Raw genomic sequence first — 27388 nt, 5'->3', positions numbered from 1 at the left:
GTACAGTACCAAACACCAAAATAAAGAAGCAGATGTCAAACTGACCCTACAGAAACTTATACAAAGTTAAACTGGTCAATTATAGCCTTTGTTTGAAGAAAACAAGATGCACTCAAAGTAAGTGGTTAGACACATTGCTAAGCATTTTACTTTAAGAACTCCACCCTGTAACTTAAGGGCACATCCACTATTTGGGCCTTGCATATTTCCTGCCCAAAGATGACAAACTAAACAGCATTTAAGAAAGCAACATGACAAATTTAATAATTTGAAGTCAGGGAATCCTGCCTTTCTTCTAACAAATTACAAGTTTTCTTTCACAACTGTAAAGGTACTACTAGTAGCCTCACACACACATCCCTCCATATATCTCATCAACTCACATCCATCTAGAGTTTTGCATCAGAAGCCAAAATGCTTATATTAACATCCTGGAGTGAAAAGACCAAAAAAAAAAATTGTTGAGCACTGTGATGAGAGGCCAGCTGGTGCTCCCCATGGTTTCTTATCTCTAATTTTGGCAGCTGTATGAAGTTGCCTCCCCTTTCCCCACTGTGGCTGTTGCCTTTCAGACCAGCCTGTAGGCCTGTCTGCAATCTCCCACTATTGCAAGTTATTTTAAACAGACACTCTCAAAATAGGGATCATTTAAACTGAGTTAGGCCATGGGACTTTGCATCTGCCTTCCTGCTTGCAGGTCTGGCACAGCAGTGATAAAGAACAGCCCAGGGCCACCTCTTAATCCACCTCCATTCCAACCATAATAGCCTGTGTAAGCCTGGAGTATGTCTATAGCTACTACTCGTCCAACACCAACTGGAAACTACTGCAGGAAATGAGGGGAATGAAGCCAAGGCAAAAGGAAAAACAATGTTGTTCTTAAAGGTTTTTCTGAAATGAAAAAGTAAGATAAGTCAGCACAGATGTTTCCACAGACAAGATGGACAAGTGGGAAAACGAGTCCTTCTGTTTCTGATGCCAAAGCGAAATTAGTTCTGCACTGAGACACATGACAGATCTGGATTTCCTCTGCATGGAACTTTCCTAAACAAAATCTAACTTTGCTTTTCCTAAAAGGAACATTTTTTTTTTCTTTTTCCCTTGACAGACATTACTGTCTAATACAGAGCTAAAGCATTAAATGTAAAAAAAAGAAAAAAGAGACACTATTTCAAGACTGAGAAACACTAATTCATTTTGCTGAAAAAAGCCTCAATAAGGGGGTTCTGCAAGTCTACTTTAATGCTTCAAATGATGCAGAATACTACCATCAGTGATGAAATCCTCTAAACACCTTGGTTAAAATGCAATCACAGATAGAGAAATATTAAGTCTCACATTCAGGTCAAGAATATAATCATCTTTATAAGGACTAAAGTTTTGGACAGCTATTCTGAGATTATATGTACACAATTGCAAGTAATCATACTGTTACAGATCAGTTAATTACCAACTGCCAAAGGAACTGTGCATGACTAGATGAGGGCTCTTTACTTGTTGTAAATAAAGCAAAAGGCTTAAACTACTGTAAAGTTTCTGTATCTCAGAACCTGCAGTGACTTTGCTTGGACAGACAGGCAACATCATGCAGACAGTTCACTGCCACACCAGAAGCTACTGCAGCTGATTTCCTACATTGCTTCTCTCTGAGCTGACCTGAGCAAACACAAACAAGATTCCAGCTTGTCACAATTTCAGAATATGTACCCAGTCAGACAGTCATGGTAAAATGTTTTGCTTACTAAGAGTTTACAAACAATTTGCAGTTTTAATATGAATAACATGAAAGCAACTATCTCAGGCACTAGAGCATGGATTACTTATGTTACAACACAATTTATGTTTAAAACATCTGTAGAGATGGGGAATAGACGAGAACATTCTTCCAAGACTGTCCAAAAGACCAGACAACCCTCTTCTTAAGGAAAACCACCCCCTTTTCTTATCTACTGTTGCTCTCTCATCTTTGTAGGAGTTACAGAGACCTGGAGGAATAGCATGACTCATCTTCAGAAGTGATTAAATCTTTCTTGATATATTCCTTGATGATGGACACAGATCCAACGAAACTAAAGCAAATTCAAATTATCACAGTCATGGGTATATGTACCCTCTGAATCACCCAGTGATAAAGGTTAAAGCTCAGAATATGTAGAACAGAACAGATCATACTTGAAAACAAACCCCCAAAAACCCCAAAGCCCACACACCTTCAAAAGAGCAGAAATGTTACTACAAATGACTTACAGAATCAGATTTTTGGTATCTCACGAGGCTCCACCACAGACTTTCCAGCAATTACAATAACTAGTCAGAGCAGATACCAATCTTTACTTTTCTTACTGTATCCCTTAAATCCACCAGTAACTGTCAGTGCTTGACTATAAGCTCCCTTGAATATCCACTATCCTTTTGTTCTGTATGCTACCAAGTTCAATTTGATCCAAATGTTACTAGAGCTCTCAAGTTCAAAGCAATATAAATAGTTACTGCTGAATAAAAAGAGTTGAAGGGGAAGAAAATCATCATTTAGAGCAAAAAGAAGAAAACCAAACTCATAAAACAAATAATGTACCTCCAATGTCTGTGCAAAGGACCAATTTTCCAAGTGGCAGATCCACTAAGTGTTTAATCTCTCCTTTGCATGGTGCATGTTGCTGCTTCTCAGAACTGAAAAGGATGGCTAACTCATCTAAAGTGGTGAAATACACCTTAAAGAGCTCTTTTATATTTGCATACCTGTTGAAAGAACACCTTAAGTTTCATAAAGGCAGGGAGGGGGTAGTTGGTTCTGTGCACTGAAAAAAAAAAAGCTAATCTCAAAATATGACTTAGGTGACTCACTAAGACCTGCCCAAGAAGAACACAATGATTCAAATTCCAAGAGTGATGCCACTTAACTGCATTCATTTAGAAATAACACCAGACTACAGGCTTCCAAAGGTTTAAAAGTGGTAATAGTAAGGTTTTTTGTTGTGGGCGGTGGTGTTCTTTTTGCTGTTTTGTTTTGGGGTTTTTTGTGTTTGTTTTGTTTTCTCCATTAGACAGCACTGTTGAGGAATAGCATTCGTGTGAAGTGAATAAAAAACTATCTTTCCTCATCCAGAGCTCCCAAACACCTACCAGTAGAGAATCACTTTTCTATAACCCATTGACTTAGTTTCATCAAAGAACAGGGATTTCCTCTCCAAGTCCTGGTAATGAGAACCATGAACACACTCCACATGGGCTCAGCTAAGAGAGTAACTACAATCCCAATTTCTGCTCTAATCTGAGATAGATCAAATAGAAAAATCAATGCAAATCTAAGATTAAAAGCATGACAGAAGACAACACAGACAAACAAGTCTCAATCAAGGAGCGCTTAGCTGCAAAACAGTTATACTGCATTTGAGATACTTTTATGGAGTGGACTTTGTGCAGGATTAAACATGGTGGATATTTCAGAAAGGAACACAATGTTTATTCTCATGTACAATTTTGTTTTCTCATCTTGACAGCAGTGTCTCTTCTTAATATTAAAATAGAGCCAATGACATAAGAGATGGCCTTCATTCGGATTTCTTTTGGCTAGCACTAGAAGGTAGTTTCCACAATTTCAAGATACAGGATATCTGTATGAGTATTTAAGAACAAAAGGTCAGAGAAGCCTACTGCAATAGGAAAAACCATAGAAATTCTAACTTAAATTAGCAACAGGTTCAAAGAGGCAGTGATAGTATCTGGCTTACACATCATGGTTTATTAAAACAATTTAGAAAGTCTAATTTAGATTTCCATTGTTTATGCCAAGTTGAGTTTTCTTCACTTTACTGCTTGCCTAATTAAAATCAGCTGATGAATCTTCTGCGTTTTTTTAGGTATCAGTGCTATCCTACATGTTTGCAATTCAGGATATTTCATACTTTTTGGGGGTGTTTTTGATTGTTTTCATTTTACGAGGTTTTTTGGGGGTACTGAAGATGAAATTGTTTTTCTTATGGGTGTTTTTTTCACTGTTTTAAGTCACAAACAAATATTTCAAAGAGCCTTTGTACAAGCTTAACAAGGACTAGTAATTTAGCACCAATCATCCATGCTTGTCTTCTGAAGCTACTAAGTAACTGCTAATCAACTATGACTTGGAACTGCTTTTAATTTAACAAGATGAGCCAACAGCATCTATACAATATAACTCAATCCACAGGAACTGTAAAACATTGTTGCATATCAGACTTGGCAAGTGACCTAGCCCTAAACCTCTTGTTTCCCCACCCATTACTATTCAACAACTTAGGTGCTCTCCCATGGCGTTTCTTTGGGCAATGAGCAGCACCCAGCCTGCCACAACAAGTAACTTTTGAAGACATACAAGTGTCATCAAGTGACAACTCACCTGCAATTCACAGTCCTCAGAAATCTGCCCAATATAAAACCATAGAACCATTTTAGTTGGAAGAGACCCTCAGGATTATCGAGTCCAACCATAACCTAACCTAACTCCAGCACTAAACTATGTCCCTAAGAACCTCAGTTAAACGTCTTTTAAACACCTCCAGGGATTACGATTCAACCACTGCCCTGGGCAGCCTGTTCCAATGCCTGACAACCCTTCCCGTGAAGAATTGTTTCCTAATATCCAATCTAACCCTCCCCTGGTGCAACTTGAGGCCATTTCTTCTTGTCCTGTCACTTGTTACCTGAAGAGACTGACACCCTCCATGCTACAACCTCCTTTCAGGTAGCTGTAGACAGCGAGAAGGTCTCCCCTCAGCCTCTTTTTCTCCAGGCTAAACAGCCCCCATCACTGCCTAATGTAAATTACACAATGGCTCACACCATTTGCAACAATCAACACGCAACTTAAATTTTTTTCTTTGCCACAGCTGAAAACAGAAGCCAAGCCTTTCACAGCTCAAAGCCAGCCCTCAAGCACTGGAGTGCATATTTGTACATATTTGTTCCCAAAGCTATCCCATTTCTGAAGAGCAGAATGCTTTTTGTTCCCACAACTAGAGGAGACACCAAGATTCTCCATAACAAGAACCACACATTATCAAGGTGCACTTAAGGTTCTGCTTCAGGGACCAATATGAAAGATACTAAAATCACTCGAGTAGAAAATAAAGTATGTGTCATGGTTCAGATAACAAGGTTCTGTTCCTTGACAACCAGAGAGTGGTTATAACGTCACTTCATACAGCACAGGCAGGAAAACGAAGTCTTGACACTTCCTTGAATGTCCTTCTAAATGCTTCAGAGAAGGAAACAAAGAGAGACCAAAAAAAACCCATCAACAAATCCACAACACAAAACAAAAAACAAAACAAAACAAACCACTACCATTCTGGATAAAGAATTATTGCATTCAGGGCCAAACAAATATTGAATGAACAAAGCACCTTCTCCTGCCCTTCCACCCAGTCTGCTCCAGCACTGGGAATTCTCTTTCCCATAAAATACATAATGGGGCCATCAGATTGCTCGAGCATGTGATTTAAGGTGAATGTGATCCTCTCAGCTGGGCAATCCCCCATGACTGTGTGATATCAAGTTTTGAATCCTGCTTCCCCACCATCCTCTATCCATCTACCCAATACTCAGCTAATTAAGAGCAGTCAGAATGGCATGGTGAGGGTTGCAAGAGATGTCACACAGTTTGGGAGTCCAGGAACAGACAGAAAATGGACATAAATGCCTGGAAAAAAAGATGCAATGTTGGTGAGCTCCAACAAATTCAGTTGGTATTTTTACAATAAATAAGGGAAAGAATACTTCCAAGAGAGAATGTATTTAGTTTTTAAAGATAAACTACATCTTTCCCTTCATAGCATTACCTTATTCCAATATTGTCACCAAAGTGACAAGAGTTATCAGTTTAATAGCACTTCATAAGTTTACTTTCAGATTCAAAATTACACACAATACCAAGATAACACTAGCTTAACTACCAAGATAATATTAGCAGAGAGCAATTCAATACCCTGTATCTCTGCCACAGCAGTTAACTACACCTCTAAGTATCATGTTACACATTTAATTCCTTTTGAAGGCAGCTTACACACATTTCAAAGTCTAGCATTTAGGAAAGGAATGAAACACTAATTTCCATGCTTCACCATGTAAACGGAGCTAGGCAGCTTTATCTTAGGTCTCAGAGCTACAACTAAACAGAAATGTACATCCCAACTTACTCATCTTCCTGGGGATACATCCCAACTCTGATGCTCATTTTCACATCCTGCTTTGAGATGTTGAAAGGAGGAAAACTGAATGTACCCACTGACATTTCCTGCAGGAGCAGCTGTACGAATAACTGGCACTACGTGTTTCCAATCACGTGCTCTGCTAAAAGGGGTGACTGGAGAAATCTCGTGTCCTGTGTTTCCAACTGAGTGTCCAGACCGACTATCCAAAACCAGTGGTCACATAGGCAAACCAGTGAACTTCAGCAGGTACACTGTACTTACAAATAGAGGCTTATAACTTTTAAAAATTTCAATTTATCCAAGAAGTTTCATAATGAACATGTAGGAGAATAAAGGTTTATTGGCTTGGTTGTGTTTCTGAAATTGTCAAGCAAAAGCACATGTAATACTGACTTCAATGTGTAGAGTCCCTTAATCTCAAAAACACTTGGGCATGCCTAATCTTTCCTGTAAGAAAGGATTTAGTCCTTCTGTTTTGCAGCCCTCAACAGAATTCAGAGAAGGATGAGCTCTCCTCTCCTCCTAATGATCAAAACTTTAGAAAAAAAATACTGTAAGCAAGGAGTTCTTAAAACAACAGCATATTTTATACTCCTGTTATAGATTTTAGAAAGTCTGTGACATTCATAACTTAAGCTTTATCACATCCAGCTTCTCCGCAACACGCATGGAATATGAAATTAAGACCTGGTAACTACATGAGTGCTATTAGCTTCATACAATGCAGATTTAAAGTAAATAGCCACTTGGATATTTCAAGGTCATTTATAAGCACCAAACTGTAAAATAACTGAGAAGCTTACCCATTGAAACCACCTAACCAAGGTAAGCACACAAGTATTCCAGTTACATCATGAAGTAATATGCCAATTTCCTCCTCCAGGAGAAAAGTGCTGTGCCAACATTTCACATGCAATGAGAATCAACTGTTCCTAAATGTTGATAAGTATAATTAACCTTCATAACCCTATCTTTGGCCTTGAACATCAACGCTGAATTCAGCTTGAAAACCAATTAAAATGCTAAGCAGTCTATCTACTTTGGGACTGGAGAATGGCATAGTGAGTTCAATTAAAAAAAAAGTCACAATTGTCTCCTTAGATATCTTTGAGGATCGGTTAGTTGATTTAGTAAAAATTATAATTAATAAATAAATCACACTAAAACAAGAACTGAAGAATTCTTCAGCTCTCCATAAGGACCCTGGGACATTTAAGGTTGATGAAGGAAACTCTCTGATCTTAGCAACACTGAAAGTTTAACAGAATAAAATCAGCATAGAAACAAAGGATAAAGATGAGCTGGGTGGGCTATGAAGTTGGATTTTGTCTTTTTATGCTTATCTATAGCAATGGATATTAATCATATCAACATGGGTCAGGATTCATTCTCAGCTTGCACAGCAGCACAGTTCACATTCAGAGAGCTAAACGCTCTTCCCCTATAGGTACCCTTTTTCATTTTGTGTTTTGGAGCGACAATGGACAAGGAAAGCTACTTAAAATTTCTGTTGCTTTTTCTATAGTTGCCACTTTTAAATTAGCAGAATGACTACAGAGACAGAATGACCTGGAATTCTCATTTTTCTCTCTAGCTGCTTCTTTCCTGAATGTGAAAAGCATGGAAAATCCTGGGCTACAATAGTTAACTGCAAGGCAAGACTTCAGACACCTCACAGCCAACTAAAAGCCTACATACTAAAAGCTTTATTAAAAACATATAAAAGCCCATTTAAGAGTGGGAGAGCGAAATCCTTGGAGATCACCTCTGCAAATCCAACTGACTTTGAAATAATAAGAAAACCCACAAAACTACAAGCAATTGCCCATTTTCAACGATACCTCTAAGAGTGGCAGCATTCCAGTTTGGACACCGTGCTCTAAACTCATCAAAAGTGGTTCTGAACTTTTAAAACATTTTGTTGAATATTAAATTTGCCTTCCTTGTTGAGACAAAAATGTTTTCAGCAACTTTACAACAGGTATTGTATTTCCTCTTACAAAAGAAAAAAAAAAAAATCATTGTTGGCCTGCTTTGAAATTCAGATACATGTGAATCTCTAGCTGATGACCAGGTTTATTTTCAACCCCTTGGTTTTGTGGCAGCTGAGATAATCACTCTGTTATTCTACCACACTCCTGAATAATTAAGGGAATAAAATATCCTCGTCACACCCTACATAACAAAAGGAATAAAAGATTATACTAGAGCAATATCGAGCCACTTAAAAGAGCCTTTCAGAGTATGCAGCCTCTGAACAAGAGCTACTTTGCATGACAAACACTGTCACAGGTGCAGACCAAAAGCACTCTGTAGGTTTCCTTAGAAGTAAATTACCATCGTTCCTGGTTTCCACATCTCCCCATTTGAGCTTGAAATTTATTATTATACCAAAAGATTTTAAGCCAGGTATGAAATTCCACTATTTTAATAACAATAGAATTTTTCCATGCTATTCTGTACAGGAGGCTGTCACATCATGACAACGAAGGAAAAAGCTGGATCTCTTTATAGTTTCTTTTTACATGTATTCCTTCACATTAATAATTATTACTGTTCAGTGTCAAAGAAAATAAATTCATATTTTTTTCCCAGTTAAAACACTAGGTAGAAATATAACTTCTAGTTTTCAAAAGTAGGTGAAGCAATTACTGATTCTCTAGTGAATCCAAGCTGATTATCACCATTTTATAGTTACTATTTGGTTTTAACATCAGAATTTTGTTTCCAGTGGTCTGCATGTTAAACCTAAGTATAACTTCATTCATTCACTACTGGAGTTCAAAGTGGCATTCTTTTTTTTTTTTTTTTCCATTTCTTTGATTTATTTTCAAATACACAATATATTTGCTTAACAAGCATCTGTTCAGGTATTTAAACAAGCTAGAATTAGCTATTCACTTTGAAAACAGACCCTTTAGGAGGTGGCTAAAAGTCAGAATCATCTTCATGTTAAGACACATTTCAAGCATTTAACTCCCCTAAGGAGCTACCTTGGTTGATGTCAAGTTACTCCTGACAGAGCCATTGCACAGAGTTGTGCTGTAGATGGCAGCAGGTTACACAGCTCCTCTCTACCTTCACTTGGGACGAAGCGCAATAGACAGAATATACTGTAAGGCTGCTGCAAGAATATTCAGTTTAAGCACCTGCAGAATATACCATGCTTAGTAAGAAAGTATGCAAGGTGCATTAATTTGAAAAACTAAATGTTAGTCCGTTCCCAGCTGAAAACATGTACCATAATGCCAATTAAACAAAAATTTTAAGTTATGGCAGGTAACATAACATCCTAAAAACAGAGACACACAATAAACTATTCTTGTATAGGGGATTTGAGCACACTCAAGACATTTTAGTTCAGCTGATCAAAATCAATGTAAGTTTTTTGTAATAAGCTCCAATTCCTGACTAGAAAGTCCTGTTCTAATGTTGAAGGGTACATCTGGATCATCTGGGCTGCCAATTTACCTGGAATGAGAACAGAGACTTTCCAGAAAATAGTGCCCTGCACAGCAAACATCTGAGTTTGACAATTCTCTCTCCAACTCCTTTCTTTAAGATGGCTCTACTCTATCAGCAACATGCTTTCCATGCAGAACCTCCCAGAAGCAGTTATTTTTGTCTGAAAGGTGACTTTGTCTACTTCATGACACATATGGCATGACCTTCTCAGAAAGGAGCCACTGCTTGCTCCCAGAAAACACAACTGACATGCATTCAGGTATTTATTGTCTTGACCTCTAATTCACTTTCTTCCTAAAAGTTTAACTGGAGTTCTTTAAGAAAACCAAAGTATGCTATATCCCATTGCTACAACTCTTACAGATCCCCCTGCACATGTCAGCAGATTGATTGAAGAGCAAAACTACGAATAATGAGTACAAAACCAGCTCAATCACTAGCAAGTCAATAGTTTTAGGAACCACTTCAACAGCAACTTCCATGTTGCCCTAGCTAAAAATGTCCTCCTATGCATCTGAAATGAAGTACACAAATACTATCTCAAACAGGTTCTCCCAGGACACTGAGCATACAAGCTTCTCTTACTAATGCTCACAAATCAGAATTCATAAAAGACTAGCATTTCCATTCCATATGAGGAATGACAGCCTGCTTCTCTTTAGATCAAAATTACTGCCTTTGCCACTCAGCAAAATGTTTGCTGGGGAACTATGAGAGGTATGAGACATCAGAAACAGTGGTGAAGGAGCAACCGAAGCAAAGACACAATAACATGGCATGTTCGTTAAGTCTGTGGACATAACAAAGTCCAAGGCTGCAATGGAGAGCAGACTGATACCACTGCATTCCACCAGGGTATCAGCAGTGGGGTTCCTACAAGTGTTGGTCCTAGGAAACAAATTAATGCTGATAATAACCTCCCTTGACACAGCACTGGGAGGAGTAGAGCATTACTATTTTTGCTTGCACAGCTTATGCTTCTAGTAATTTGTTTGGGGAGGGAGGAGACGCTCACATAAGCACCTGCACTGCAGCTTCTCCCACAGTTAAAACAGCATCATCTTTGCAATTTATGCTGCAAAGATTGCCATGCACAGGATTCAAGCAGAGACGTTTCAAATTTCACAACAGCAAAATACGCACATACATTGGCAAGCTCCAATCAGTGAACACCTGTGTTTTTCTCCAGAGAAAGTAAAGCAAAGCAGAACTGAGAAGAACAGTACTAAGCTTCTGAGTTGCTAAGACAGGTAGGACAGCAGCCAAGAGGAAAAACAAATATGTTACCATATGCTTAAGTGAAAGAAGAAAAGAGAGAGGTGCATGGGGCTAAAGATAAAACTGTTACGGACACAGAAGAAGATGGTAAGGCAAGGTAGTTGTGTATGATGCTAAACAACATGGTTATCCAAGCAGAAACCTGAGAATAAAGCTGGGATGGAGAAAAGACATTTAAAAGTGTCAGGCAATTATAAGTGAAACAGTTAATGACACAAAGCAATTGTCTAAAAGTTACAATAGGAAAAAGATGGAAATTTAAAAAAGCACGACTTTTTTTTTTAAAAAAAAAACATAGAAAACATAGAACAAATTTCAAACAAACATGATCCTGTAACAGGATGGAGCTCAAGTAGGCTTTCATTCAGTATGGATGGCAACAATAACATCTCTCAAGAAGAGGGCAGATGCCGAGTGAGGCTGGAAAACTGAATCTACCACTCCCTTAAGTAGTAACAGAAAAGCTTCATCATCTCTTCTCTCCTCCTCCAAGATTCAACTCTTGGGATCCTTGACACTGAAGAAGGGGGTGATGATTTGGTGAGGGCTTTCAGACTGCAAGTTAACACCCCAGTAACATGCACACACCGTCCTTCACTCAGGTCTTTAAGTTTTCACTGACATGAAACTTGTCTGGCAATTACTTTTTGTTACTCTATCAACTGACAAGTCATGAAAACGCCAGCTGCTCTCTGACAATAAAACAAAACAAAACACAAACCAACCTCCAAAACACCATCACCACCACAACATCACACCTCTCTTCCTTCTCTCTCTCCAAGAATTCACAGGTAGAGGCTTCAATTCAAACATCATTTCTATCAAGGCACCAAACTATATTCAGAAAGTCATTCTGTGAGTCAAGAGCTTGCTTCTACAACACTTCCCCCAACACCATAAAGTCAGATGAATCACAACAGATGCTACTCATCTTGCAAAAGACAACATAAGCCTCTTAAGTCTTAATTTTTAAGATAGAAATATCTGCTAATCAAGCAGTTTACATGTAATCTCCTACAACAAAACCACCACACTGAAGTGACAAAATGAAATTGATTGTTAACACTGAAAATGTACACATTTTTTAAACCCACAAAAATGTCTACAACAATGCCTACAATGACTAATCATCCCGAATTATGCAATATCTCAGACATATTTCATCTGTCACTTCTGGGCACTATACATAGAGAGTAACATCAGGTTTCTTTCATGTTAGTTTCCCTTTCTTCTTTGTGCCTACCAGCACAAATGCTTTTGTACATACTAAATTCAAAAAAGGTCAACTACCAGACAATATTCTCTATTGAGAATTAAAAAAAACAACACCAAAAAAATACACCCCTCCACAACAACAACAACAAAAACCCTCATTGTCTTTAGCCTATGGTTTTCACAAACAACACACAGTCAAGTTACCCTTTACACTATTTACTTAAGAAGCAAGCAGCCTTAGCTTCCTGAAGTTTAGAGTTAAAAACAAAACCCAAAAGAGCCAGAGGTGTGAGTGGCCAGAGCCTCCCATTGTTACCCAGCAATACTGAAAGACCAGGGTGTTACAGAAGCGTTACTGATCTCTTTATATACGAAGACTAAGCCATGCAGTAGTCTAATTTTTCCTGTTGCATCTTCAATAACCTGATGCATAAGGTATTGTTGTGAGTTCTGCTGAAGAAAAACAAATGTATTAGACAGAAAGATAAGATTTTTAACTGTTCACAGCATGAGACTTCTTATACCAGTAAGAATTTCAGTGGCATAATGAATTCTTGTACCTACAATAATTATTTTACAGAATATTTAAGGAACAGAGTTCAGAAATAAATCCATGTAAGGGAACAAAGAAGAACTACAATGCAGGAAGATAAATAGAGCAACATTTCCAATATATTTTTTCGGAGCTTCCTATTGGCAAGTATTTAATCTATATAGGAGGTAAAGATAAATAATTTCTTCTCTTTTCTAATGAAAGACTATAGGTGGTATTTGGAAGCATTCACAGAGCAACTGAAACAGTGCAGGTGAATGTTGCCTTATTTTTTCAGGCCCTTTCAGACCTCTATGCTGCTTATACGACAATTAAGAAAATGAACATTATTTCAGTATATTTACATTACAAGGTAACACAAGTCCTGTTCATGATTGGGTTGTATTTACGAAAATAACCTGTCAGTCACAGAGGAAAGTGGCTTACGGTAACAAAAAAACGAGTTTTCTTCATTTCATAAAGAGGAATTAAATATCCTTTGATAATTAATAAAAACATAGGAAAAATTATGCATAAAAATTCTGTTCTGGTCACTTTTTATTTACAAAATATAATTATTTATATTCGATAAATTCTACAAGGTACATTCATTGACTTACTATGTTAGAAAATCATGACCACTTCCCAGCTCATTCATCATCTTCTTGACATAAATCAAACAATGTTTGGGAAGAAGGTAGAAGTCAACAACAAAACATACAAAGACAACTTTTTAAAGTTCACTGGAGTCAAATATTGTTTATATGCCAAAAACTGGGGAACAATACTAAAGCTTGTTTTAATTTCACAAGAACATGCCTCTGAAAATGAAAGTAGCACCATTTGTGACCTGTGATCTGACATCGACCAGAACAGAGGTCCTCTACAAATTTAAAAAACAACACAAAACCAACAAGAATGCAACCCTCTCACACCACAGGCCTCATTTCCTTACACCAGTTCTTAGTTTACATAAAAAGCAAGCATGTTTTCCTGTTCCAAGCTGAGAACCAACTGGAGCTGATGACACTGAAAGGAACTGATTACTAAGCTTAAAATATTCTTGTTAATGCACAGCGAGGAATATCAAGCACTCCTCTTTAAAGCACTGACAGTAAGTATGTGTAGTTAATATTTAATTCAAGTAGCTGATGTAGTACAGACTCATCTGTACACACACTCAGGTTTATTTTCATCAGTTTTCCCCTCATTTTATAGGGCAGCTCGTTGCTTTGCATTCTGTTTTCTACCTTGATTAGCACGTACAAGATTTCTACTCAGTGCTTCTTTGCCTCAGTAGGCTTTCTTTTTTAACAAAAGAACTTTTTTCCATCAAGGGAAAACATTCATTCTTGTTGATGATCTTAAAGCCTATCCTCACACTCAGTAATTTTGTACATTATTCAAATAGACAGAATTCGCATTTGTATAGAGGAAGTTTCTCTTTGCATGTAAATATTGATTATTTTCTATCAGTCACTGATATTCCATTGTAGTTATTTGCATTAAGGTTGATCCAGTCCCTTTTCAAGGCAGCACAGGTTAGTGACAGTTAAGTAAAATGACACTTAATTTGCAAGATAGAATCAAGGTTCTGTTTTTAAACACAGCAAACAGTAAATCTTTATAGGTAGGTTAGTGTGGAATTCTTAATTCTGCAAACAAAACAAGATTCAAAAGTTAGCTTATTGGCTTATCTCTACAATTACAAAGACTACATTTAAATTACTGATGAGATTTCCATTTGATCACAAAAGAAACATTACAAAACTGTAATTCCAGTACAGGAAATATGTACTTTCATATGAATCTTTTAGCCCCCAACAGGTCATTATGGACAGCTTAGCAAAGTCTTTAGTGTAAATTTTGAAGCTAGAATTACTGGCTTAGAACTGCAACTTCTCATGTATGGTGCAGACTCAACTTGGATTTTTTTTTTTTAAAATACACTAATCAAAGCAAAGAGGTAGCTTCAAAGCCTACAATTTGCATAATACAGATTAATCAAAATCTTATCCATAGAAAACCCCTCATTTTCTAAAGGAGATGGCAAATAACACAAAGGAGTTCAGGTCCAAGCTACCCCCACTGCTGTGTTGGCCCAACGACCTCACTGGGAGCCCTACGGTGAGGATGTCAGCCAGCAGTTTACAGGACATTATCTGCTTTTAATGTATTACCAACACACTTCTTTTATATGCTCAAATAAATAGATGCACACAAGTAAATCATGTTCTACAAGTTAAGCAAGTCCTTGCAGAAAGGCAGATATTACACAGGTATGCTCTGTATCATACTGAGACAGCACATACCACCGTCTATCTAACATGGGCAAGCATATTGCTTTAAAACAAACAAACAACATCAAAACAAACCCCCTCCCACCGCTAGTAGTCCTCTGCAGCATCTGAGCTACCTGGAAGAAACACAAGGTTATGATAATGCCCTCTTCTAAAACTATAATCTTCTGAAAACAGCTAAAGCCATGATTAGTCAGATGGTACCTAGAGTTACAAGAAACCAGGCAGGATATTCCCTGCAGCAATTTAATCATGATCTGTGTAGAAGACCAAGGCATGAGAAAGATCGTAAGTAACCAAGAAAATAGGAACAGGTAACATAGCTGGAGTTGCAGGAGAAAGCAGACAGGTCACATATCACAGGAAAAAAAAAAAAAAAAAAGAAAAAAAAACAGTAATCACAGACATATTTTCCTTAATAAAACAAATAAGCAGAAGGCCCTTGCCATCCTGCTTGTGCAGAAGAACAGATGGAAGAAAAGTAAAAAGGCTACCTCAACATTGGCAGAGAAGATGCCATTAGGTCAGGAAACTGATGCAAGTCTTCTTCACTCACAAAATATATCCCTTCATTAGTGATGTGCACATTACACCTTCCTCAAGTATGTTACATGTCAGCTACAAGGAGCGTGGCCAGATTTTCAGTCACACTAAATTAACCCTATGTGCTCCTTCAGGTAAAAACGTAACAGCCTTCCTCAGTCCTCCTTCTGTCTCCCCTCCTCAAACATTACCATAACTTCCTTGACATTGCTTCAATTAGAAAAGTGTGTGATCAGGGGGAAAAAAAGGAAGGCAATGCCACAGAGCAGCAGAGAGCATTATAAGCTCTCCCCATAAGAAATGGAAATAGCAGAAGCATACATATCTTATTCAAATAATTACTCATGGTCTGGCATCTGGAGAACTGGAAACCACTCAAGTTTAAACATTTTTGTTGATCCTGAAATTTCTTCTCGTAGACCTTGGATCTCAGGTCCCCAATACAAGACCTAAATGACTTCTGATGCACAGACCTCACTCTTACTCTCCCAAAGGGGGAAGAGGGCGTAAGAAGAACAAGCATTAAGGGAAGAGAGCATTTCTGCAGTAACTTCTGCTGCAGCATAACCAGTTACTCAACTGTACAGCTCACAATAGCAAAATTTAACACATTACACAAAATTAGACAGAACCTGGTACACTACACTCATAATAAGTGTATGTTGGCTGTATGTAACAATCCTACAGAGACTAGTCAAAGCCAAATTATCACTGCATTTGCTCCAGGTTTACAGTACGAAGACTGTTAACAAAGCTTCACTGATGTGCTGTACTTCCATGTGCCAATGTCAGCTGGAAAGAGACTGAGCTATTGGAAGAAGAAAAAGTTAAATGGTTCGTGCTCAGAGTCAGGCCCAAGTAAAATACACTGTGTTATCTGCATTTGTTTCAACCAAAACATTTTCCATGCATTTCACAGTTGATTGCACTACTCTAAATGGATATCTAAACTGACTCAGTTCAGAGACACAAATAAACGTGTTCTTGTGATTGCTTTCCACTGGAAAAAAATTCTGAAACAAACATCATGGGAGTTCTCAACTATGCAAAAGAAACTTTTTACATCTAAAGACTTATAATGGAGCTCTTATTCGACAAAGGTAAAGTCACACAAGAAAGGAGATTGTTGATCTTCCAGAGCCATGTTAAATATTTGTTTTCAGGCTGTAGTCCCTCTCTTAGACTAGTTCTCCAGTGAGGAACAACAGCAAAGCCACTCTCCTGGTACAGTATGGCACTGCAGGATTCAACTCCCACAGTTGCAAAACAATGAACTGCAGTTTATGTAGATTCACTGGTTTAATGTCTTAAAAACACCCCAACTATCCCTTCTGTGTTGAAGAACAGTATTTGCTCTATACAGCATAAAGGTCCATAAATGGTACTAAAATCTCCACAGCAAACAAACCACCTCCTCCTTCTCCTCTGGGCAGCACAAGCATCCCACTTGCACAAGGAACAAGACTCCTGCCCACCACACGTCCACACACACAGAGGAGCATGTCGCAGCAGGTCCCTCAAGAAGTCACCTCTGAGACAGGTCTGGAAGGAACAGCTTCCCCAGCGGGTGACAAACTTGTGCAGATTTATTCCAAAAGCTTTCCATGACTGAAAGCAGGGTTTTCCCTAACTCAGGAATCCACTTGACAGTATAAGTACCACCTGCAGAAACAGACCATAGAGGGCCTCTCATGCTATGGCCTGTTTCAAAACCAAAAACCACAGTAGCTCTCAAACACATTTTTACACTGGAATTTAACATACAATAAAGAAAAAAAAAAATGCTCTTTAGTACTCAAAAAGACTTGTATTCGTCACCACATATACTCATACTGAGTGACCTTTTCCACCATACCGTAACTAGACAAGGGAAGTTAAGCTCTCAAGTAAACATGGTTCTTAACTCAGCGCCACTTGAGGAGTATCTAAACACACTTTTTTTTCCAAACTTGCAAAGACTGCAAGACCAGAAAACCTGAATATATTAACTAAAAAATAAGATCAATCAAAGCAGTATTTTAGTAAAAGCTGTCCATGTTTTACCTAGAAAAGTACTCATTTCACCTGTAAATGCATCCTTTTTACCACATGTCTTAACAGTAATTAGAAAAAAAAAAAATCCATTTAAAATTTCAAGCTAAGGAACTTGCGATGTACCTGGCAATAAGTGTTCAATGAATCTTAATATGTCACATTTCTCTTTTTGAATGCAGCCATGAATCTTTTATAACTCATGAACTAGACACGGATTGAATCTATAATTTATCACACAAATCTAAGAGAAACAAAACCCAAGCCACAGTCAACTCAGTTTACTGGACTACCTTCTTACTATCAGCTTTAAACACAAGCATTAAAACCAAAATATTTTCTTCTATTGCATGACTCTCTAAATAGTTAAAACTGTCAATCAAAAAAGGGAAGCATGTATATTATAGGTGACTAAGTTCTGCAAGAACAGTAAAGTAGATAAAAATGTTTTTTCGTAGGTTTATATGACTAGTAATATAGCTGCACTTGCAAGTCCAAGCCTTTTAAATAGCAACTTGCTGGTCTTTAAAATAACCTTCAAAATACTATGGCTTCAGTTTGCAGGCAAGCAAAAGATAACTTTGGAAGAAACAAGCTGTCTTCCCTTATCTCAACTGAATAGTCATATTAACAGCTTCTGCAGTACTACAACACGAACACCAAGTGACAGGATTATTGCACTGGAAAACGTATGAACATAGAGATAGCATATGAAGTAGCCCAGGCTTAGATGCAACGAGAATACTTAAAAATGCATTAATGAATGAATGGTTGAATGAAAAAAAGAAGACGACCAGATACACACACTCTCCTATCATGTCAAGGTCACTGGAACCTTAAGAACTCTCAAACAGACAGATACAGCATTTTTAGTAGATGAAGGATCAGTGCTGCACCCTGTGTAGAGGGAAACAAGCTGAGATAAAACTTCCCACCCACAATAAAGAGTGAGAAGAAAATGAGGTTTATTTCTTCCTCTCCTAACACCAGAAGTCCAAGCTATGTCCTCAAAATGAAAATCTCACTTCCCAAATGCCTCTTACCATCTGTCAAACACTTTTAGCTTCTCTCAAGAGGCTTCTTATGCTACTATATACATTACATCTGCAACAGATTTTCTTGTTGTAGAGTGCAGATGGAATAAAACATTGTTTTATAACAAACACAGCAAAATACTACACCGTATTTCAACTGTGTACAACCCAGAATGTGTTACTCTGAATAAAACACTTCTGACTAACGTATCTACTGCTAATCAGTGCCCTAGTATGAGCACTGTTTCCTAAACATCACTAGCTCAAGTTTATGGGGCTCAACACTGCACATACGGCCTTCCTTTTAGAAGTCAAGGTCAGTCCTCAAAACATCCAGCTTCACCAATTCTCTGTACTATGGTATGAAATTACAAAAATTAATTGAGACAAATGACTAGAAAAGCACACAACCTGCTGTTCCCACAAGCTGGCCAACTGTTAGTTTTAAGATTAAGCTACACAGAGCTGCCTCTATTGTGTCTAAACCGATGACATTTTTTAGGCAGAGAAACCACCTCCTTGATCAGAAGTTAGTCGACAAAAACATCCTCAAAACAAGGCAGATTCTTCAAATCCAGGGTCAAAGTAAGTCCACAAAGCAGCAACAATGTATGTTCCCTACTAATTCCCAGCATCATGAAAGTGAAAGTTAATTTTTCAAAGTAAATAACCTTTCTTCTCCTTTCTGGTTACGGTTAGAACTTCCAACATCTAGAAAAATTGTGGAAGTTACATTAGTCTCAATATTTGCTTACACATTTTCAAGAGAAGCAAGAATCTAACAAAGCCTTTTCCATTATTGCAGCTGTAAACTGTGAGCATGACTCTCCACTGTGTTAGTGCAAGAGCAGTGAGCAGCAAAGCAAAGGAGGGGAACTATTGACAGGCTGAACTTAAACAGAGAGGCTGTCAACTTTACCCAAAACACAAGGCAACAGCAAAAGAAATCACACAAGCAAAATACAGAAATAGTCCTCTAAAATCAATAAAAGCCTTTTGGAAAAATTTTTTTTGTTGCTATTTTTGTTTGTTTGTGTAGTTTTTTGTTTGTTTCATTTTGGGTTTTTTGGTTCGTTGGTTGGTTATGTATCTTAGAGATGTATTTATGAACTACACTGCCATCAACTACCTGTTATTAAAAAAGTTAACTGAAAAGACCATCTAACAAAATAGAAAATTTCCATTAATTCAAGATCATTATGACCACTTCAGAATGGGAAGGTGGAAGGAAAAAAAAAAAAAAGACCGCTAACTCGGTAAACAATTGTTTGACATTTAGTAGTAGTATTTTTTACTTCCTCGCCAATTCACCAAAACAGCCTAGGTGGAGAACTATGCTGTTTCATTTCCTGTAAAAACAGGGACTGTAGAAATACCTGCCTCAAAAAGCTTTCAGCTAATGCTTCTCCCCAACAGTGTGTCTGCCATAGAAGCAAGATCTCCATTAACAGCATACGGTATTATGAAACAATTAACCTGACCGAGGCTTCCACATTAGAGTTTGGAGAATAGGATCATCAATTTTTGTGTTGGTACTGCTTCTATCACATTGCACATACTGAGGAAAAACCCACACCTTTAGGTAACAAGACTACCCTGTTGCCCAGAAAACAGCTGTCGCTATTTCTGCACTGAAAGTCTTTTGCTGCCTTTCTTCATGATTTTCTAGTTTGTTGAACACTAAAAGCTGTTATTCTGTGATTAATTATAAATTTGAGTAACCCAGAGCTCAACGTAGTTTCATTAAAAACAAACAAACAAACAAAAAAAACCCAACCAAAAACATCAACCAAAAAGACCCCACACACTGTTTGGCCCATTGCAAAGTTTTAACTATATGATGGCACGTAGCTTCTGCAACAAATTCATTTTCTGTTCCAAAAGAGAGGCTGAGGAGACTAACAGATAAATTATTTAACAGCTAGCCTAAAGTGACAGAGATTTCACAGCATGGGGAAGAAGAAAAGAGAAAAATGTCTTTGAAAATTCCCCTGCAGACTTCAGAAAACAGAAGTTGTGGCAAATGTGGGGTGGGGTGGGGAAGGTGGTAGAGAGAGAGGGGGCTGGAACACAACTTCACAGGATATAAACCACGAATAGCTTAATGTACTAGGAAATTTCTCAAAAGTTTATTTGAAAGTATAAGAGCAAAAAAGGATAAGTACTACATCACCTAAGGCCATTCCTGATCATTTTAACAGAATTAAAAAAAAAAGCAATCTAAAATAGAATAATCTTCAATGAACAACTTATCCCCCCCAAATTACTTTCTATTAATTCCAGTATTTTATTTCTCTTTGGAGTAAAATCTGAAATAATACAGTAAGCACTAATGAAAGAGCAGGAGTACATCAGTCTTTCTATCCAAATTCAATTTCCTGGAAAAAATGTAAAACATTTTTTTCTTGCAACATCAGAAAATTCCTCCTTATGTTGTAAAAGTTGACAAGCCTTTATAAAACCAAATTGGAAGTACCAGAGAAGTTCACATTTGTGTCCAAAAAAATATGAGCTGGGTGGCCCTCTTCAGAAAAGTCAGTTCTTAACTAATTTTACAGAACATGTTTAAAAGGAGCTCTTTCCCTGCCCCATGATTAAAGTAGGAAAAAAAAAAACACCACAAAGATCTGTTCACTGTTAGATCAGTTTCGGCAAATTCACTTTACTTACAAGCATCTTCAAAACTCCACAACAACAGAATAATTAAGCCAAAGAGCCCACAAGTGACCATAATCACACAATTTTTTTTTTCTTTTTTTCTTTTTTTCTTTTTTTTCCAGCTCGTTTTAATTTCAAGCAGACCACCAGATTTTCAAGCAGACCATTTCGGAAGGAGAGCTCTACAGCAGAGCTTTAGAAAGCCACATATTCACTAAACAAATTACTTCAAAGCTCAGGAGTTTTGATGAAAAAATAGTACATGTCTAAAACAACAAACATCTTCAGAAGTTTGCAGGGAACTCTGAAGTGAAACAGCAGACAGAGACTTTCTCCAGTTCTTTCTACAGCTATTAATACCTGAGAGCTGACAAATGAAATCATGTTCTTTTCTTTTTCCCCTTTCATCTAAGACCAGCACTATAGCAACTCTAAACCTTCACTAGCTGGAGAACAGACCCAACAAAAACAAGCATGGAGCAACACTCCATACACATTTTTACAGCCCATAATGTTTGCTGTGGGCTAACAACTCAGTATCAACTACTGCCTTTTCAAAAACTCAAAAATCAGGTTGCTACTGAACAAGTACCAGCAGGGCCTCAACTGTGTAACACTTAAATGAGCAAACAGATACGTATTTCCTATGATTAAATTGAAATTATCGAAGTTAAGAAAACTTCCAGATGAAAATGAGCAGTTTTACAAGGTTGCCCATCCTCAGTGCCAATAACTATTTTGCTTAGAGAGTAGTTCACAAGCAGAAATATCCCACATTAGAACATCTTCAGTGACACACAGGAATCAATGGCTTTCCTCCTTTGAGAAAAGGAGTTCAACGCAGCAATTCTATAACATACAGTTTATGAAGACTATTATTTCAAGCAAATGTCTGAAGCTCATCTGAATTATCACCCAGTACGTTAAGCAAAATGCCTTTAGCCAACACACAAATGCATTCTCTTGGAAGTGAGACATTTATAAGGCCTGCTAATAAAGATGCAGAAAAGCTGCTGGCAGCAATGAGGGACTCGCAACAATAATCAGGACTCAAGCTTCATTCCCCAGGGCATTGCTCAGTCAGAAGACTATTTTCCGAGTGCGAGGGTATCATGGTTTAACCCAACCTAGCAATATAAACACGAAAGCCGCTCACTCACTCACTCTCCCCATCCCAGCCCTCAATAGGGGAGAGAATGGGAAGAGAGAAACTCATGGATTGAAATAAACACAGTTTAACAAAATAACACTAATATATTACTACCAATAATAATATTTTAAAAATAGAATATAAAAGACACTCAGTGCAATTCCTCACAAACTCTGTTCACACCAAGCAGCCAGTCCCAGGCAGCAGCACCTGGTCCCGAACAGCCCATCCCAGAAAAATAAAAGAGAAAAAGGGAGGAAGGCCCAGAGGCTTCTGTAAAATGCCAGGATGGCAAAAGGTTGAACTGAGAGAACTCTCAGACACAACTACCCCAAACAGGTCTCCATCCCGGCTCTGAGAAAACCCAAAACTAGCCAGAAGATCCTGAGTCTCCTCAGATATGAAGCATCATGCTAATGGCATGGAATATTCTTATTGATCAGTCTGGATGTCAGTCAAGGTCTGTCCCATCTATGCCCCCCTTCCTCAATACCTTGCACCTGTGGGCAGAGCTCAGAATGTCCTTGGCTTCTCAGACCAGAGCAATTAAAAGCATTAACTCTCTCCTGGGCTGTTATCTTCTTGTTCTCAAACTAAATCCAAACAACAACTGTGCTAGCTACGAAAAAGAAAGGTTTCGAACTGCATGAAGAAATTTAACTTGTTTTCAGTTAAACCAGCACAGAGGGGGAAAGAAGTTACTGACAACCAGAGGAGTTAAATGTTAACTGCATTCGGTACTTAACTCGGCTGTTTTCAAACCCTGGCTTGTAGATCCTCAGGGGACCAACGTGTAAGCAAGGCAATTAATGAAACCAAGTCGATCATGGAGTGGCTTAACAGCCCAAAGCCAAGATGCACGGCTTCCCTTAGCTTTCAAACCCCGCTACGGCTGCACCACAGCACCCAACCTGCCACCGGCGGGCAGGAAGGAGCTCCGCAACCCAGTTTTCTTCATTTCATAAAGAGGAATTAAATATCCTTTGATAATTAATAAAAAACATAACCAAAATTATGCATAAAAATTCTGTTCTGGTCACTTTTTATTTACAAAATATAATTATTTATACTCAACAAATTCTACAACGTACATTCATTGACTTACTATGCTAGAAAACCATGACCACCTCCCAGCTGTTCTTCTTGACATAAATCAAACAATGTTTGGGAAGAAGGTAGAAGTCAACAACAAAACATACAAAGACAACTTTTTAAAGTTCACTGGAGTCAAATATTGTTTATATGCCAAAAACGGGGGGAAAAGTACTAAAGCTTGTTTTAATTCCACAAGAACATGCCTCTGAAAACGAAAGCAGCACCATTTGTGACCTGTGATCTGACAACGGCCAGAACAGAGGTCCTCTACAAATTTAAAGAACACCACAAAACCAACAAGAATGCAACCCTCTCACACCACAGGCCTCATTTCCTTACACCAGTTCTTAGTTTACATAAAAAGCAAGCATGTTTTCCTGTTCCAAGCTGAGAACCAACTGGAGCTGATGACACTGAAAGGAACTGATTACTAAGCTTAAAATATTCTTGTTAACACACAGAGCAATATCAAGCACTCCTCTTTAACGCACTGACAGTAAGCGGAGCCGTCCCGGAGCTCAGCAACAACCACCCCGGGGGGGGCGCAAGGCCGAGCCGCTACCAAAGGCCTAGGGGGGGGTCCTAGAGCCCCCTCCCGCCCAGCAGCCCGCGGGAGGCGGCACACGGTGACACTCGGTGACGCCACGCAACCGCCTCCTAACACCGCCGGCAGCGCAGCAACACCGGCGGGGACCCGAGCGGCAACACAGCCCGATGCCCGACCTCCGCTGCAGGGCCCGGCGGGGCAGCGGACCCCCGCCCTCCCGCCGGCAGGGAAGCGGCTCCCGCCGGGCTGTCTCTCTCACCTCTCCCCGCAGGCAGGTCCGGCGGGAGGCGCGGCAAGGGCAGGGCGGCACGGCCGGTGCGGGTACGAGGAGGATGGGGGGGGGGGCGGCGGCGGCCGGGATCCCTCCCCTCACCGCCGCGGGCTCCGCCTGCTGCGCGCGGCACCGACCACCCCTGCCCTCCCCTGCGCGGCGCCCGGTCGCCGCTTGATCCGCTCATCCGCCGCGGCGGGTGCGAGCGCAGGCGCGCCCCGCCCCGTCAGGCGGTGACAGCGGCGGCGGGGCCGCCCCCTCAGCTGCGGGGCGATGTCCGTGCTTCACGGCGGGGCTGGGGCGGCTCAGGGGCTCCTGGGACTGCGCCAGTGGCACCCTGGGGTGCATTAGAAGGGGGGTGGTTAGTAGGTCGAGAGAGGTTCTCCTCCCCCTTTTCTGTGCCGTGGTGAGACCGCATCTGGAATATTGTGTCCAGTTCTGGGCCCCTCAGTTCCAGAAGGACAGGGAACTGCTGGAGAGAGTCCAGCGCAGAGCAACAAAGATGATTAAGGGAGCAGAGCTTCTCCCTTATGAGGAAAGGCTGAGAGAGCTGGGGCTCTTTAGCTTGGAGAAGAGGAGACTGAGGGGTGACATCATTACTGTTTATAAATATGTAAAGGGTGGATGTCAGGAGGATGGAGCCAGGCTCTTCTCAGTGACAACCAATGTTAGGACAAGGGGCAATGGGTACAAACTGGAACACAGGAGGTTCCACTTAAATATGAGAGGAAACTTCTTCACAGTGAAGGTGACTGAGCACTGCAACTCAGGGAGGTTGTGGAGTCTCCTTCTCTGGAGGCATTCAGAACCTGCCTGGACACATTCCTGTGTAACCTCATCTAGGTGTTCCTGCTCCGACAGGAGGGTTGGACTAGATGATCTTTTGAGGTCCCTTCCAATCCCTGACATTCTGTCATTCTGTGACTAGGGAAGGACCACAGCCTGGCTCTGGGAGGGGCTTTCCTGGGGGTGCCTGGTGCAGTGGGGGCTGCGGGAGCACAGCGGTGCTGTGACACAGCTCAGGGGGGAAAGAGGCTCCAGAATTCATGGCACAAGGAGCAAAAGGCACAATGTAAGAGAAGGCTCTGGGAAGACCTGATTGTGGCCTTTCAGTACTTAAAAGGGGCCTATAAGAAAGATGGGGACAGACTGTTCAGCAAGGTCTGTTGCAATTGGACAAGGGGTAATGGTTTTAAACTAAAAGGAGAGATTCAGGCCAGACAGGAGGAAGACATTTTTTACAATGAGGGTGGTGAAACACTGTCCCAGGTTGCGCAGAGAGATGGTAGATGCCCCATCCCTGGAAACATTCCAGGCCAGCCTGAATGGGGCTCTGAGCAACTTGATCTAGCTGAAGATGTCCCTGCCCATTGCAGGGGGTTGAACTAGATGACCTTTGAAGGTCCCTTCCAACCCAACTTGTTCTATGATTCTATGAAAACCATAACATTTTGGGGGACAGCTGGAGGGAGGCCTAGCTGTGAGGGAGCTGCTGAAGTTCACCATGTTGACTCTTTCTTATAGAAGAAAACCCCTTTCTTTCAAGCAACATTATTACTTCAGATAGAAACTGTGAACTCTGAAGAGTGCTGGAAAAAGTGCAATCATAAACAGCACAGCGGTGTGTATTAATCATCAAGGGTGGTTTCAAGTAATAATGTAGGCAGCCAAAAAGTAGTTACAATGGAAATAAAATATGCCCTGTAAAATACCCATAAATCAACAAGAGAGGTGGTCAGCAATTAACATACCAACAGGAACCACACTTTAGATTATTTTTCTGTCTCAAAATGTGTCCACTCCTAGTAGTCTTAAACATGCCTATAGTAATATAAAACCACTGTGAGCAGCTTACGTATGTTGCTATATTTAAAATGAAATCAGTGTGTACCTGAAGTTTCATCACCTGCCACTTGACACCACTGAAAATGGTTGCAAAATGCTGAAGCACTTCTGGAAATGCTTAGCATCTTCTTTCCACTTACTTCAAGGAAAAGTATCGTTGGTATATTCAGAAAATGTTTGACTCCTTCAGCTAACTAATGATGCAGGAAAGTTTTCAAATTATTAATGTTTCCCACTCTGAAAATAGGCCTCCTAGCTCAATCTATTTTTCATAGAATTATCTGCTGTACCTCAATTATGTAGCAGTGTCACTAGGAGTCCATTATCTTGGGCTAATCGTCCACTCACAATCTTTTCATTCTGTTCTTCGAATGATCTCGATTAATCAATAGGCTGAGTATTCTTTTCATCTGTACTTTTTTTCTTTTTAATACTTCTGTAGAAAGATATGTGTATATTATTGACTGTAGAAGATTGCTTTTTCTTCTCAGCGATGAGGTAAAAAATGTTGAAGAATACAGAGAAAATTTTGTTTCTGTTATTAGATATGAAGTTTCTTTGTACAGAACTTTCTATAATTAAACAGTACTTCTCCCCAAAGGAGGGCTCTGGAATGAGATAATTCACTCTGACAAGAATTATACACATGAGCTTTCTCACTGTAGAGCTTTAATTTGCAAGGCCTAGTTTGCATGGTCTAGTGAAGGGACCAAGTCTAGCTTTAGGAAGCAGTCCTGCTCACGTGTGCAATTCATTACTCATTCATGTCTTCCTCTCTGACAGAGCAATTCTTTTAAGGCTGTGTTCAAGGGCACCGTATTTCACACGTGCACACTTTGAGAGCTCCTGAAAAATAATGTGGAGTTCTTTAAGTCGTGCTGAACACCCCTGGACAGGTCACAGTTTCAGATGAGCAAGAAATATGATACCACTTGTGGGCAGCTGGGAACTGGTTCACTTAGTGACTATGCCAGGTAAAGCCCTAACACTCCTTTTGCTTCTGGAGTTCACCAGCAAACTGTTTTTCATTCGAGTGCTTTCCTGGCTTTATCGAGGTCTTGCATTGCTGTCTGTGATAGAAGTGGGAGGCTGGCAGCACACCAAACCAGCAGTAGTTTATAAAACCACAGAATAGAATAATAAAGCCATTTTGGTTGGAAAATACCTTTAAGATCATAGAGTCTAGCTGTTAACCTAGCTCTGTCAAATTCACCACTAAACCATGACCCTAAGAAC

The 27388-nt window shown here is 39.5% G+C and overlaps 1 protein-coding gene across 3 annotated transcripts in view; it reads right to left on the bottom strand.

Annotated features, from left to right (window-relative positions):
• The window catches only part of OSBPL8 (oxysterol binding protein like 8), a 98742-nt gene extending 74289 nt beyond the window's left edge, over positions 1 to 24453 (bottom strand). For 2 of the 3 annotated variants that reach the window (XR_013921905.1, XM_080340550.1), the window contains exon 1: positions 24296 to 24453. The gene's annotated coding sequence lies outside the window, so the exon portion shown is untranslated. The remainder of the gene's footprint in view (positions 1 to 24295) is intronic. The other variant, XM_080340553.1, reaches the window with a different exon arrangement.
• Positions 24454 to 27388: the final 2935 nt, after the last annotated feature.

Source organism: Nesoenas mayeri, assembly GCF_963082525.1.
Source record: "Nesoenas mayeri genome assembly, chromosome: 1".
Lineage (NCBI taxonomy): Eukaryota > Metazoa > Chordata > Aves > Columbiformes > Columbidae > Nesoenas > Nesoenas mayeri.
Note: the sequence above shows the minus strand (reverse complement) of the source record. Positions and strands in the feature narration are given on the sequence as shown.